General features: G+C 38.5%; 1 long non-coding RNA gene across 1 annotated transcript in view; it reads right to left on the bottom strand.

The window, feature by feature from the left end:
- Nucleotides 1–2873: 2873 nt before the first annotated feature.
- LOC112923172 (uncharacterized) overlaps nucleotides 2874–14430 on the bottom strand; it is an 895045-nt gene continuing 883488 nt past the window's right edge. The window contains exon 10 of the long non-coding RNA XR_011997181.1: nucleotides 2874–3168. This is a non-coding gene — a long non-coding RNA (uncharacterized lncRNA). The remainder of the gene's footprint in view (nucleotides 3169–14430) is intronic.

The following is a 14430-nucleotide window of genomic DNA, read 5'->3' as shown; positions in this document are numbered from 1 at the left end:
AAAGTTTCTTGAAAACATAATACTGTACATTTGTATACTACTTTACAGTTTTCAAAAGGTAGTCAGATGTATTATAACAATGTATCCAAGATAAGTTTTTTGTAGTCTTCCTCGTATAAAATTATATTTCATAGTTAAATGTTGAATTATAAAATACTAAAAAGAATAAGGATGCTCAAAAATTATGAGACTTGATAATAAAGATACAATATTAAATAGGCAGCACAATGGTGTGTGCTCTTTCTACCATTCTTTATGGATTATCCTGCGACGTACTGATAAATCTCTGAACTTCTCTGACTCCAAAGTTCCGTAAGTAAAGTAGGAGACTATTAACCTTACCAAGCATGCTGTCAAAATACATTAAAGATACTTGATTTTATAGGCCAGTTAAGCATTTTTATAATAGTATGAAAGGTGACTTTAGTGGAGAAAGATGTGAGTGCCTGTTTTGGCTTTCTTGTGGGCTAAGGCTATGCAAGGAGAAGCTGAAGACCTGATTGGTGCATGAAAGTGGTTTGTATGTCGGTGTGCGTATGTGAGTGTGAGTATGTGTATGTCTGTGTGCAGGTACAGATGAGCATGGGGGAATGTACCCATGCAGAGGGAATATTGCTGAAAGATTTGTTGATGGGATGAAAGGTTCATTCTATTTGTTGACAGTATAAAGCTAATAAAACCTACACTGCCACCTTGTCAAGGTACTTTGGGAATATGAGAATATATACGAGTGTTGGTTCCTGACTTCAAGAAGCTTAATCTCATCAGAGGAACAAGAAATTTACAGATGAAACAATTAGAGAACAAAACTTAATATACAAAATTCTAAATTGACTGTGTGGGTTGACAGTTGGGGGGAGACAGTGTACTAATAATGACTTAATCACTAACAAATTCTAAGAGGAGAAAGATAAATGTGAGATAGAAACAATCAGGAAAAATATATTGCAAAGCAAGTATTTAAACTGTTCTAGAAAAGGTTTGGCGTGCATGTATGTGCATGTGCATGAAGGCAGTCATAATTAATGAACACTCTCGACCAGGAAGAAAAAAAATGCTCGAAGTGTGACAGGACAGTCACTTACATAACGAGGCAGAGTACTGAAAACGTACCAACACTGGGCCAGGTGTGGAGGATACAAATCTCACATATCCCTTTTTGTCATCACTTATTAACAAAAAGGAGAAGCATATTCATGTTTCAAAGTACAATTTTCAGATCCTAAGGTAACCACATTCGAATCCCAGTGGGCTGGAAGAGCTTGCCAGCACCCCACCTACCTTCTTTCGTTAAGGACAACAAACAAACCCACACAGCATAGGATTCCAGCTCAAACAGAGTTTTCAAATTTGTCTGTTTTTATTTTTTGAGAAAATTAATTATCTTCTTATGTCTTAAGAAGGCCCTTTTGAGAAATAAAAGGTGTGAGGGCTCATAGTCAGAAACAGAGTTGGAAATCTGCTATGAAATGACATATTTACTTAGTAACCTGACCAGCCCTATTCTTGATCCTTTCCAGTGGGGGCATCTTCTGCTCTAGTTCTCCATCCCTGACACCCCCAACTCGGCTCCTGGGGTACCTCTGCTTCCCAGGCGTCTCTGATATTCTACTACAGTTCTAGTTACCAGTGGTTTATGTGTTTTATTTCCTCACTACACTATGAGCTTTTGTATTTTTAGCAATTATAACGAACACTACATCTAGCACCTGGTATGTTCCCGTGAAACTTTGCTGCACATTATTAAACAATTTGGAGTCCCTGGTCAGAAACTATACATGATCCTAGAGGTATAAGCCATAGGGAATCAACTTCTGCAGCTGCGGCTTTTGACAAGGCAAATTTCACAGAATCCTAGGCCTGAGGGTGTAAAATAAGGTTTTAAAAATGTACGTATTTCATTCTCTCATTTAGTAAATATATCACACAGGTGGAAAGGGAAGACAGTAGGCTGTACCAACAGAATGGAGGTTTTGACTCTTGGAAAGTAGAACTGAACTGAATGTCAGTTGCAATTTTGACTTTGGGTGAAAAGGGTGAAGAGGGTGAGAAACAAAGAGACACTCGCTACCATCTAGTTTGAGCCCCATGTTTAGTATAGAGATTACTTGAAAATAAATTCTTTAGGAAGGAAGGGGGGGAGGAAGGAAGGAAGGAAATATGGAAGGAAGGAAGGAAGGAAGGAAGGAAAGAAGAAAAGAAAAAAGAAAAAAGGAAAAAGAAAAAAGAAAAAAGGAAAAAGGAAAAAGGAAAGCCTAAGGAAATCCTTTTGGAAATCGAGTGCTTGGGAGCACTTATGCTCACAGCCAGAAACAGATTCCAAGAGTAAAGATCCAGGCTTTGAACCCCATTGTGAAAGGTGAATTTCCAAATCAAAGTATGTGAGGGGGGCGTAGTTCTGTTCTTCAACCTTGGCACTGATCAAAGCTTGTATTTGCTTCTACTCTTTCAAATAGCAAGCCACTAAGGGCAGATTAGTGCCCTAATCTTCATCTCAACTCATCCCATTCCAAATTTAGAGAATAAGGATCCTCTAACACCCTCAGAACACAGATTCCAACTACACATGAGATTTCCTTGGATATAATAAACTCTCACTCATCTGGTTGTAGGTGATTTATAATTGACCATCAAATGGATACTTGCAATTCTCACTAGACAGAGGTCTCAAAAACATCTTTGTTGTTTACACAAGCCTGATGTGTTTAAACAATAACAAAATGGAAACAAACCCACAGGCAGTGGACACACAAAAATATTATTTTATTTCCCACCCCAACTAAGGTAGCTCTTTGGAAAATGACTTGTAACATGACCTGCTTTACACTTATCTCTGAGTTTTTGCAGTAGCCAGTAGTTCAGTGCTCTCTTCCTTTTCTTTTTTTAAGATTTTATTTATTTATTCATGAAAGACACAGAGAGAGAGACAGACAGACAGACAGACAGACACAGGCAGAGGGAGAAGCAGGCTCCATGCAGGGAGCCCGAGGTGGGACTCAATCCCAGGACTCCAGGATCACGCCCTGGGCTCAAGGCAGGTGCTAAACCGCTGAGCCATCCAGGAATCCCCAGTGCTCTCTTCCATTAGAGTTAAAGGTACTCTTCTGGTCTCCTGCAGTGCCTCCTTGTTCTCTGCATCAGGTATCCAAAGGCTGTTTCCACTCTCCCCTAAGGCAAGCAGGCAGGAACAGGAAGAGATCAGTGTGTGTAGACAAGATGCAGAGACATCAGAGATAAAAGGTAGAGGTGGGCCACATGTCACCTTGTAGGCTATAGTGAAGACATACTTTTACTCTAAGAAAAATTGGCTGTATTAACAGGGCTGTGAGTAGGGGTATGACATGATTCAGCTTACGATGTAAAAGGACAACCTGGTTCTTATATTGAGAGTAGTCTAAGGGGACAGGAACAGACACAGGGAGACCCATAGGCAGTTATCTAGGTGGAGATTGTGGCAGCTGGACTAGGTGATGGGGGTGGAGGTGGTGAGATGTGGCTGGAGTCAAGATCTATTTTAAAGGTAAAACAAAAGAATTCCCTGGTGGATTTGATTAGGGATGTATGAGAAATAAACATCAAGAATGCTAAAAGGATGGAGTTGTTACCAGCTGAGAAGTCTGAGAATATAACAAATTTGAGATGTCAAGGGTCCTACCAGAAACCAGGTGAACAAGAAAAAGCTTTTTTTTTTTTTTTTTCCCGGTGCAACATGAGAAGCATATAAAATGGGATTCTGCTCTGCCTACTGACAATTAGAAGAGGTTTTTATAACTTATGAGGATTAGGTGGGCCATAATAAAATGGGAATGAGAAAGAGAAATATGAGGTGGTGAGTGAGAAGGAGCAAAGCTAACAGCTTAGATCTCAGAAACATCTGGCCTAAGCCAGTGGTTGTTAAATTTGAATATGCAGCAGACTCATGGGGAGAGCTTGTTAAAACATGATTTCTGGGTCCCACCCCCTGAATTTCTGATTCAGTAGAACTAGGTGATCCCAAGAATACACATTACTTGTTCTTAGGTGATACTGACGTTGTTGGTCTAGAGATCACACTTAGAGAATGACTGGCCAAGGAGCAAGCAAGCCTAAGGCAAGTATATTTTGCAGTTCAAGAAAAGAAGCAGTTTTGACCCAAGCCCCATGTCTCTTTGTTATAGGAAGATCATAATCCTCTACAGGGGGTAACACCAGGAGCTTAGTTTTGCATAGGCAAAGTTTTGCACAGTTCAATCTGTGGGTCCCGAGTTTGGGTGAGAGGTCTCGGTTTGAGATATTAATTGAGAGTTGCTGGCACACAGATAGACCTTAAATCATGAGAGATGAGAAACAGATGTTCAAAATGGTTAATAATATAGAAATAGGTGAAATAAAGATTGGAGGCAAAGAAGGAATAATTACACCAATGTTGGTTGATACGTGTATTTAATAGTTATCCTTTGTTAATATGGATTTGTAGATGCCAAAATCAGGACGTTTTCTTCTCTTCATTTCTTTCCATTCCTTTCTTCCAAGGTAAGGTGTCCAAGCCTTTGAGATCTTGAGTTACATGACCATGTTACACACCTAGTATGACACTTTAGATTTTCTAAAGATGGCCGCAACATTATCTCGTATTCCAAGTGCTATTCTGAAATGTGACCTTGACACCCCTTCCATTGTGAGGTCAGATCTTTGTTTCTTCCCCTTAAATCTGGGCAAGCTTATGACTTGCTTGTAACCAACAAAAGGCAACAGATGTGATGCTGCATGACTTCCAAGGCCAGGTCAGAAAAGGTGATGCAATTTCCACCTCATTTGGTGAAATACTCCTGCTAAAACTTCGAGTTTCAATGTATGAAGTCCAAATGCCATGAGGCTAGCATACTATGAACAAGCTCAGATCAATCTACATAAAAAGATCACATAGAAAACATTAGGCTATATTAAGAGATGTTATTAAGAGAGAGATGCCTGGCCAGCACATAGCTGTTCAAGCTATCCACTCTTCTGATTTCAGAGATCATATCACAGCAACTGCATGAGAGATCCCAAGTTTTGCCCAACTAAACCACTTCTAAATTCCTGACATACAGAAAATGTGAGAGACAAATTTTCTTGGTCACCAAACCCCTTTAACGGGGAAGAGGGGAAATTAACACTCACTGACTGGACTTAAAACTTGTGTTCCAGGGGTGCCAGGGTGGCGTTGTGTTTGGGTATCTGCCTTCAGTTCAGGTTGTGATCCTGGGGTCCTGGACTTGAGTCCTGCATCAGGCCCCTAGAGAGAGCCTGCTTCTCCCTCTGCCTATATCTCTGCCTCTCTCTGTGTGTGTGTGTCTCATGAGAAAATAAATATAATCTTAAAAAAAAAAAAAACTTGGGATACTTAGGTGGCTCAGTTGTTAAGCATCTGCCTTCAGCTCAGGCCATGATCCTGGAGTCCCAGGATCAAGTCCCACATCAGGATCCCTGCATGGAGCCTGCTTCTCCCTCTGCCTACATCTCTGCCTCTCTCTCTCTCTCTCTCTCTCTCTGTCTCTCATGAATAATTAAATAAAATCTTAAAAAAAAAAAAACTTGTGTTCCACCAAACAAATTTTGGAAAGTATTCCCTGTACTCACCGAGCAAATTTTGGCTAGTGATTTTGTTTCCCAAAGACGTATTTCTATAAGAGAGAGGATTGTATACCAACCAACAGTTCCATTTATACCTCAGTACCAATCTATAAATTAGGATTCTGATTTATCTATCTTGCCCGAATTTGGTTATTATGAATTAGTCCCCAGAGCCTCCTCTCTTGGGGCAAAAATATCAAGTACTTACTGTGCAAGACTCAATTCCATGCCTTGAATGTTTGGTGCCCCTTCTATGGAATTAGGCAGACTTTCTATTAATGTCTTCTAAATGTAACAAGGCATACCTAATTTATTTATATGCAACTTTTCTTTCACAGACAATAAATTCTCTACTCTAAAAAATCAAGATCTGTCATGAATTATTAGAAGATGGTTTGCCATTTTGCACTTATGGTACTCTTAATTAGGAATTTCAAAAATTCTAAGAGGAGTTTTCATGAGAATATTTGTTGGATTCTGCTCATAATGTTCTTTGGAACCTAGGGGGCCAAAAGTTGAGTAGTGAGAACTCAGCTTACTTCTACACTAAGCTCTGAATGTCTCTTGCTACCTCAAGAATGATAGGTTTTAGAAATCTCTGAAAAAAGCCTCTTTGAGTCTGATAATTGTATCTCTCCTAAAGTACTCACTCCATCAAAGCAACAAATGCAGACTCCTTCTGGAGAGAAACCTAAATGACAAAGTTGTAGAGGAACGTCTTCTGTTCAAATGAAAGTCTACTGACCAGGGAATAGATACAGAGAAAGAAATTGTTTCTTTTTATTCCGGGGTCACTCATCCATACACATGGCTTTGTTTTACATCTATAAGCTAATTATTTCCACACTTCTGTTTCTATCGAGACCTCATATATAAACTATAAATGATATTTAGAACTACCCACACAAGATCTCACAGGTATTTCAAGATCAAACTTAAAATATGGGAGAACCCCTACAATGTCATTCTCTTCTAACGTCCATATCTCAGTGTCATCCATATAGTTGGCAAGCTTTTCTCTCATCCTCATATTTCATCCAACGTTATATATTTGATCTACCTAACATCACTTGATTCTGTTCCACTGCTGCCACTGAGTGAAGATTACCATTAACTCTTGCTTGAACTACTCTAGTGATCAGGATTCTGTATTTTAGGCAGGAGAAACCAACTCTAGGTGACTAACTTAGAAAAATAATCTAAGGGTATTGGGTAGGTAACTGATAGCTGAATGCTGGAAAGGTGGTTTGGGGATATCAACAGAAACTTTCCAGGAAGAAAAGCTACAGATAACACAGCCAAGGTCACTTTCCTCAGGGTCATAGTTCTGTTTGGGACCATTTGATTGGCCAAGCCCATGAAATATGACCATGTCCCAGCTATCAGGAGATGGACATATCTGACTCATTTTGACTATAGATTCACACGAGGCTTTCTTCCAGATTAGAAAATAGGTTTTGATGTTAGGATGACAAAAACTATATTATTTTCAGAAAAAAATATATTACTTCTACAGTAGATTAAAGATGGCTTCAATTCTTTGCTTTTTCACTCCATGTGTGCATCTGTTAGGGGCAAGGGGAAGGTAGTTTAAATATCCTCCCCATGAATCTGGGCTGGCTTCTTGACTGCTTTAATCATGCTGTGCCAATTTCCAGACTCAAGCCTTAAAAATCTAGCAGCTCTTACTTCTTGTTTTTTGTAACATTCACTCTTAAAACCTTGGGACTACCATGCTATTAGCAACCCAAACTATGTGCAGAGGCACTGAAGGATAGGATGTCTTGGAGAGAAGAAGAGAGAGAATGAGAAGGAGGGAGGGAGGGAAGGAGGGACAGAGAGAAGGAGAGCGAGAGGGAGAATGAGAACCAAGGCAGGAGACATTTCCTCTTGAAAGATCTTCTAACCCCAACTACCTCAACTGACACCACATGAATCAGAAAAGAACTACCCAACTGAATCCTTCCCAAATTTCTAACTCCAAAATGTGTGCAAAACAAAATAGTTATATTAAATCATGAAGTTCTGGAGGCAGTTTGTTAGTGAGCAATAGATAACCAGAACAGTCTCCTTGCATTTATCCTTGAGGTTTTTTTTTTTTTCTATTTTTCATAATGTGGCCAAGAACCTTTTTAGAATATATATTTTTATCATATTATTACCCTGCTTAACACTTTTTAATAGCTTTTCAATGCTCTTAGGATCAAAGTCAAAATCTTCAACATCATCTTCAAGGTCTTGAATTCTGTGCCTCAGATATATCTCACCTCTTTTCACTGCCTGCCTCACTCTCTGAACGACGGTCACATTAGCTGTTTTGTTTCTCCAAAATACTACACTTATTTCTGTCCCAGAGTCTTCACATATGTTCTCCTCTTTCCTAAAGGCCCTTCCTCCATTCCGTCAGGCTTCTCTCTAGTTAACTCTTTCTTATTCTTCAGATCTTAGTTTAAACATCAGCTTCTCAAAAACCTTCCCTTATTCTCCAGGCTAGATCTATCTCTTCATAGCTCTATACCTCTCCAACAGAGCAACCATTCTATTCTAATTAAATAATTCATTATAAGGGAGTTTTTATGATTTGTCCTTCCTGCTAGAAATGCAAGCTATATAAAAGCTGCAAATCTTGTCTTTCTCTTTATCCACTGTGCTTTGAACCATGCTTTGCACATAGTAGATACACAATAAATGCTTATTGAAAAGTGCATATGTGAAAACTAACTTAAGGTAGATAGATTTATGCTTCTCAAACTTCAAATGTGCAGATCAATCACCTGGGGATCTTGTTAAAATGCAGATTCTGATTCAGTGGGTCTGGAGTGGGGCCTGAGAATTGAGTTTCTATTTCTAACAAGCTCCTAGGTGATGCCATTGTTGTGGGTTCTGTGGATCATTCTGAGTAGCAAGTCTATATAAGAATCATAATTAAGTCCTGTGGGTAATGTGGAGCAACCAATTGGGATTAGTTAATATTTTAAACCTGTGCTATCATTTTAATTTGATTCAATTAATTTCTACAAACAATTATTGAGCCAACTATTTCCCAGAATAGGCTAAACATGAGCAAGATATGGTTAGTGCCCTCCAAAACCTCATAATATAAGAGGCATAACCAAAATATAAACAAATCAATGTGAAAAATGTGTTATGATAAAAGTAGTCTACAAATATGGATTCAAGCACAAAATGGGCAGTTGTCAACTCAATTTGGGGAGCTCAAAAAATTTGAAACACGCTGGCGATCTAGCATGACTGTGAACCACTGTACTATTGTGTTTTGTTTTCTTAGCCTCTATGTATCCACCTGAAACGAGTTATTGGAGAATTAGTAATTTAAATAATTGGCCTGACTTCCACATTCCATTTTCAGAATGAGCTCTGCAACTATTTAGTCCTCTTGTGTACTATGGAAAACATGTTTTTGTTTGTTTCTTTCTGATGTCTGTTTATCTCTTTCATTTTCAAGTTGCTGTACAATCTGTCATTTCTGTCTTCAACTTGGTAAATCCGTTCTACTCTTTATAGTTAGACTTGAATTTGAAAACAAAATGTGCTGGAAAACAGTAAGAGAATGATGAAATGGACAGAAGCTGGGTTGGAGTCTGTATTAGTCAGAGTTCTCCAAAGGAACAGAACCAACAGAATATATGTAGATATATGAGGAGATTTATTATAGGAACTGTCTCATGAGATTATGGAGGCCAAAAAGTCCCACAATCTGCTGTGCAAGGCGGAAGCCCAGGAATGCTGGTGTATAGTCCAGTCCGAGTCCTGAAGCCTAAGAACTAAGGGAGCTGATACTGTAAATCCTGGATCCAGTGTAAAGTCCAGCAAGGAAGCATCAGTGTCCAAGGGCAGGAGAATGAATGTTCCAGCTCAAGCAAAGAGCAAATTTGCCCTTCTTCTGCATTTTTGTTCTTTTTGGGTCCTCAGGGAATTGATGATGCTCTCCCACATTGGTGAGGGAGGTCTTTTTTACTTAGTCTACTGCTTCAAATGCTAATCACTTCTGAAAACACCCTCACAGACAAACCTAGAAATAATGTTTTACCAGCTATCTTGGCATCCCTTAGCCTAGTCAAGTTAACATAAAATTTAGCATCACAGAGCCCTTTATTCTGCAGTTTTGTCCTTGAAGGGGAAATAGTTCTCTTTTTTTCTCACTTAGGTGCTTACTCAATGGAATGGACTTTTTTTTTCTTTCTTTCTTTTTTTTTTTTTTTAGTGGAGGGGGGTGGGAAGTGGGGATATAGAACCTTATTCACAGTTTGGAATACAAACTTCATTTCAATTTTTGTGTCTACTCTTAGCTTTTACTGCACTAATAATCTCCCGACTTCCTGGGAATAGTCATCATTCTTTTAAGTTCTTTCTTTTCCAGTACAAAACTTTCTTAAGCTCTTCTAAAACATCATTTCTCCTGAGAGGAAGATAATTAACTCTACCCTTCTGGTTATTATTTAATCATTATTTTTGGAGTACCCAAAATGTGCTAAGTATCAGCCATTTCTAGCACCGGATTATTATTCAGAGTTTAGTCACTTCTTAATTTGGGTCCTTGAAACCACTTTCTTTATCTTCCTTTATTAATATTTATTAGGAGCCACAGAGGGCAAGGTGCTCACCTTTTTAGAGAACATAGGAAAGCCATATTTCCTGTCCTCTAAGAGCTCTCCATTTCTTGCTTCATCTCACTTTCCCAATCAGGCCAATGTGTTACTTCAAAATAATCTCTTTGGCCCAACTCTGCGAGACACACGTCCCTCTCCTCCCTCATGCATCCATTAGTTTTTCATTGCCCATGAATGAAATTTAAATTCATTTGCATCTCAAGCATTTCTTTTCTGTTCTTTCTTATTCTTTCTGCACAGTCAAGCCATCTTCTAAAATTCTTGCCTTTCTCTAAAAGAGAGATAAACAGAGGAAAAGATACCTTCCGGCTTGGATTCTTGTGGTCACTCATCTCCCTTTGGATAGACATCCACTTTCTCCAAGGTTGGGGTGGCAGCTATTTAACTCAGGAGTCAGTGATGAAATGTTTTTACATAATATATGCCTCTTAGGAAAACAGCATGCCGCTGTTTAGGATAATCAGCACACTTTCACCTCCTACTTCCCCAAATGCTTCCATAGCACTCAGCCTTGAGCATCCTTTGTGTTCAGTATGATGGAGGGCACAGTTTCTCCAGCTAGGAGATGTAGAACATATTCTCAGGGGCTGTACTTTACTACTGAGTGTGTGTGTGTGTGTGTGTGTGTGTGTAGTTATGTTTTCATTTCTTCATCTCAGTGATAATATAATTTTGTGTTATCTGCTTGATTCCTTATAACTAGGTACTGTCCATGGGATTTCAGTCCCCATTATGATCTGTGTTGTTGAATACATTGGTGCCCATTGCTCTATCCAGCGACGGTGTTTCATTTTAAGCTTTGTAGTGTGAATAAGTACTGCTGACTACAACTAATGTTGTGTGGTTAACTAATGTGTTTGTATATTTTTGAATATGAACGAATTCTCAAACTTGAGGAACTTTCTTTAATGGGCACAATATGAGCTCTGAGGAAGATATTTCTGTATTCTAATTCCAGTTCTGGCAATTTATGAGCTTGTTGCTCTTGAGAAAGTCTCTTAGCCTTTGTAAAATTCCTCTTCCTCATATATAAAAGGAGGTTAGAAAATGAGCTACTAAGATCATAGAAGTGCAGTATGGATTCGGATCAGAATGTGTGATCATCTGGCATAAAACAGGTATTTAGTAACTGATAACCATGATTATTATATATTTTGTCCTGCGAATCAATTTCAATTCAGCATCTTCTACATCTACTTCCCATTTCAAGAGGAGAAGATGTTTAAATTAATAAACAACTTTTAAAACAAAATTGACTTCTCAAGTGTATGATGAAACCACTGGCCATGTATCTTGCATTAACATAGTGCATTATATACCCTCCATGTAGGTCTTTGTTATTATTTCTTAAATACTGTAGTAAGTCTTACCTCCTGTTAATATTTCTAGAGATTTCTGAAGATGGCAGGGATAAAGAAACAATCAGAAAAATGAAAACCAAAGAAAGCAAGAGTAGTTACCTGCAGAGTGAATACAGAGGGATGCTAACACTGTTTGGCTATATACCTCAATATTACTTTCTGTGTGGTCCTAAATTTGTTCTTTCATTCACATGGGCAGCCAGAAATCCACTATGAGGCCTAATAAAATAAAAGAGAAAATTGCAGGGGAAAGATGTATCAAGGCAGTAATCTATTGGTTTAGATAGATCAAATGCCTGCCTGCCTATATTGTTTATGGGAAATAAGTGTCATCCCTCCCTCCCAAACTTTGCTATTTTCTAAAATGGATCCACTCTGAGATGTGATTTTTTTCTTCCAAGTTAGACCAGTTGGATTCCATCGATCATAATTGTGACAGATAGCAAGTGATTTGTTTCATTACATTGTTAATGGCTGTAGTGGGAACGTTTGAGCTATTACATAAAAAGCTGTGGTTCTGTTGTTGTGAAGCTTCCAAGGATAGAATTTTCTCTTCACTCTTTGTTTCTGCAATAGGCTCTCTTGCCCCTAACAGGGATGCACACTGAGTTTTAAATCCTTTCTGCTTAGCTTGAGGGAGTTTGCTTTTTTTCTGCATGTCATTGAAAAGTCCAGTATGCAGTCACTTCCCAGCTAGCCAAGACATGAAAATGGCATCAGCAACATAAATTGTTGTAAAAATTTACCATTCCTGATAGACGAAAGTGGAAAAAAAAAACACATAAAGAAAGGAACATGTGCATCTGAAAAAAGAATAAAACTCTTATAAACCTCTTTACTTGGTCAAATATCAACTCTTACATGTGTGGGTTTCATTCTTATACATCAGGAGAAAACCGAGTAGAGTGGCCTCAGAGAAGAGAAAATGCACAGGATCATGAAAAGCGTTTGTCTGATATATTCACAAAGGAGGTAGGCTGGTTTTTGCCTTTCATGCCAAGCATAATCTTAAACAAGTTTCAACTTTAACTTAAAGATATTTTAATGTATCCATTTGACTCGCAACTCAAGCTCATATTGAATTCAAAAGAAAACCCCTTAAAGCTCAGTTTTTAAAATACATCAAGTAAAATTTTATACATTTTTTAATCAATCCAGATGATATCAAAGATAATTCTTAATTAGCTGACTGTCTACCCTTGAATCAATGACAGTGGTGGTTACCAACTGGGAGCAAGAAAGGCATCGACACCTCTGGGTCATTTTAAGGTGATTTTAATATTCTCAGTAACCTTCATCCCTAAGGATAAACCCTGCTGTAATGCAGACATTGAAATCCTAGCCCTTTTAAATACAGGTTAATTGCAATCACTTCCCCAGTAGTTGGAAAATTTAAACTAAACCTACAAACATCCAAAAGTTACTAGCAAATATTTACCAGAAATTCTAGAAAGAGTATCATTTACTGGAATCATCTTCAATTTAATAATGTTTTTTCTCCTAACGCTTACAGTTCTTGCCCATAGATTACTCTATCGACATTAACATCCTCTTGGGAAATTGGTAGGAGAGCTGGCCTATCTGTACCTGTTTTAGAAAAGAGGAGAGAGAAAGCAAAGTTGGTGACCAACTCAAGGCTGTACAATATCAGGACACAGAACTCACACTTTCAGCCTGTTCTCTGCCTTTACACTGCCCATGATAAATACACCCTGGTGGGCGCCTCTCCTCTCTTTGAGAACATACATATTCATGTGTTTGAAGTCAGCCATGGATATTGACATGGACTACAATGTGTTGAAAAGAGAAGGGCAGCTAACAGAATGATTAAGACAACTGAAAGAAAATAAGAAATTTAATAATTGAAATGTCTTCTAACTTAAAAAAAAAGAGAGAGAGAATAGATGAACCAGATAAGATGCAAATAAAACAAGAAAACAAAATACATGTGAAATGAAAAATGCAATTGGTTTTGTATCTTCAAATGCTTAACTTACGGGATGGGAGAGCACACAATTTAGCTTGTTTGGGTTTAGTCCTCCTAATATATTCTACGGAGTAATTTATTTTCAGAAGAAGCCTCACTGCAGTGCTCCTATTATGATAATGGGAATTTATGCACATGAGTATTTGTGATCACATCACAGAACAGTTTTTGGAAGTACTAAGGGGGAGGGGGAAATTAACATTTAAAAAATAAGGACGAAGGCTTAAAAAAAAAAAAAAAAACCTCTAAATGTTCAACCTATCACTCAATCTGCACTCATACACACACACATGCACACGTACACACGCACACACACACAATTCCACGGTGGATTGTCTTATTTGGGCTAAGTGCTTCTCTAGTGAAGAACAAAACTTGTGAGTGAAAAGCGGCATAATGCATGGAATGCTTGCATGGATTCGTTGATGAGAAGGTGGCTGCCCCTGAGATTGGAAAACACAGCTCCAGCCGCCCCAGACCTCTCTGACCATATTCACTTTGCTTACTCAGGAGCAGACAATGACAGGCAGGGACTTAGGGGGAGGGGATGAATCAAAGTCCCTCTTACCCTGTGTCTCTCTGCTAGAATTGCTGTCAGCCTGGTGAGCTGACATGAAGTAGGGGATCAATCCAGTAGACACAGGATGAAAATGTAAACAGGGATAAGCTCTCCGTGTGCGCTCTCTCTCTCTCTCTCTCTCTTCCATTTCATTCTATTTTTTTTTTTTTACACAAAATCCAGACATTTGAGAGGGTAGATATTTTTTCCTGTCATGAATGAAGCAATGCTCAACACTCACAGTCACTTAACAACAGTAGGATCATCTTTAGGGAACAGCCACACTGCTTTTAGTAA

This window comes from Vulpes vulpes, chromosome 1 (assembly GCF_048418805.1).
Source record: "Vulpes vulpes isolate BD-2025 chromosome 1, VulVul3, whole genome shotgun sequence".
Taxonomy (NCBI): domain Eukaryota; kingdom Metazoa; phylum Chordata; class Mammalia; order Carnivora; family Canidae; genus Vulpes; species Vulpes vulpes.
Note: the sequence above shows the minus strand (reverse complement) of the source record. Positions and strands in the feature narration are given on the sequence as shown.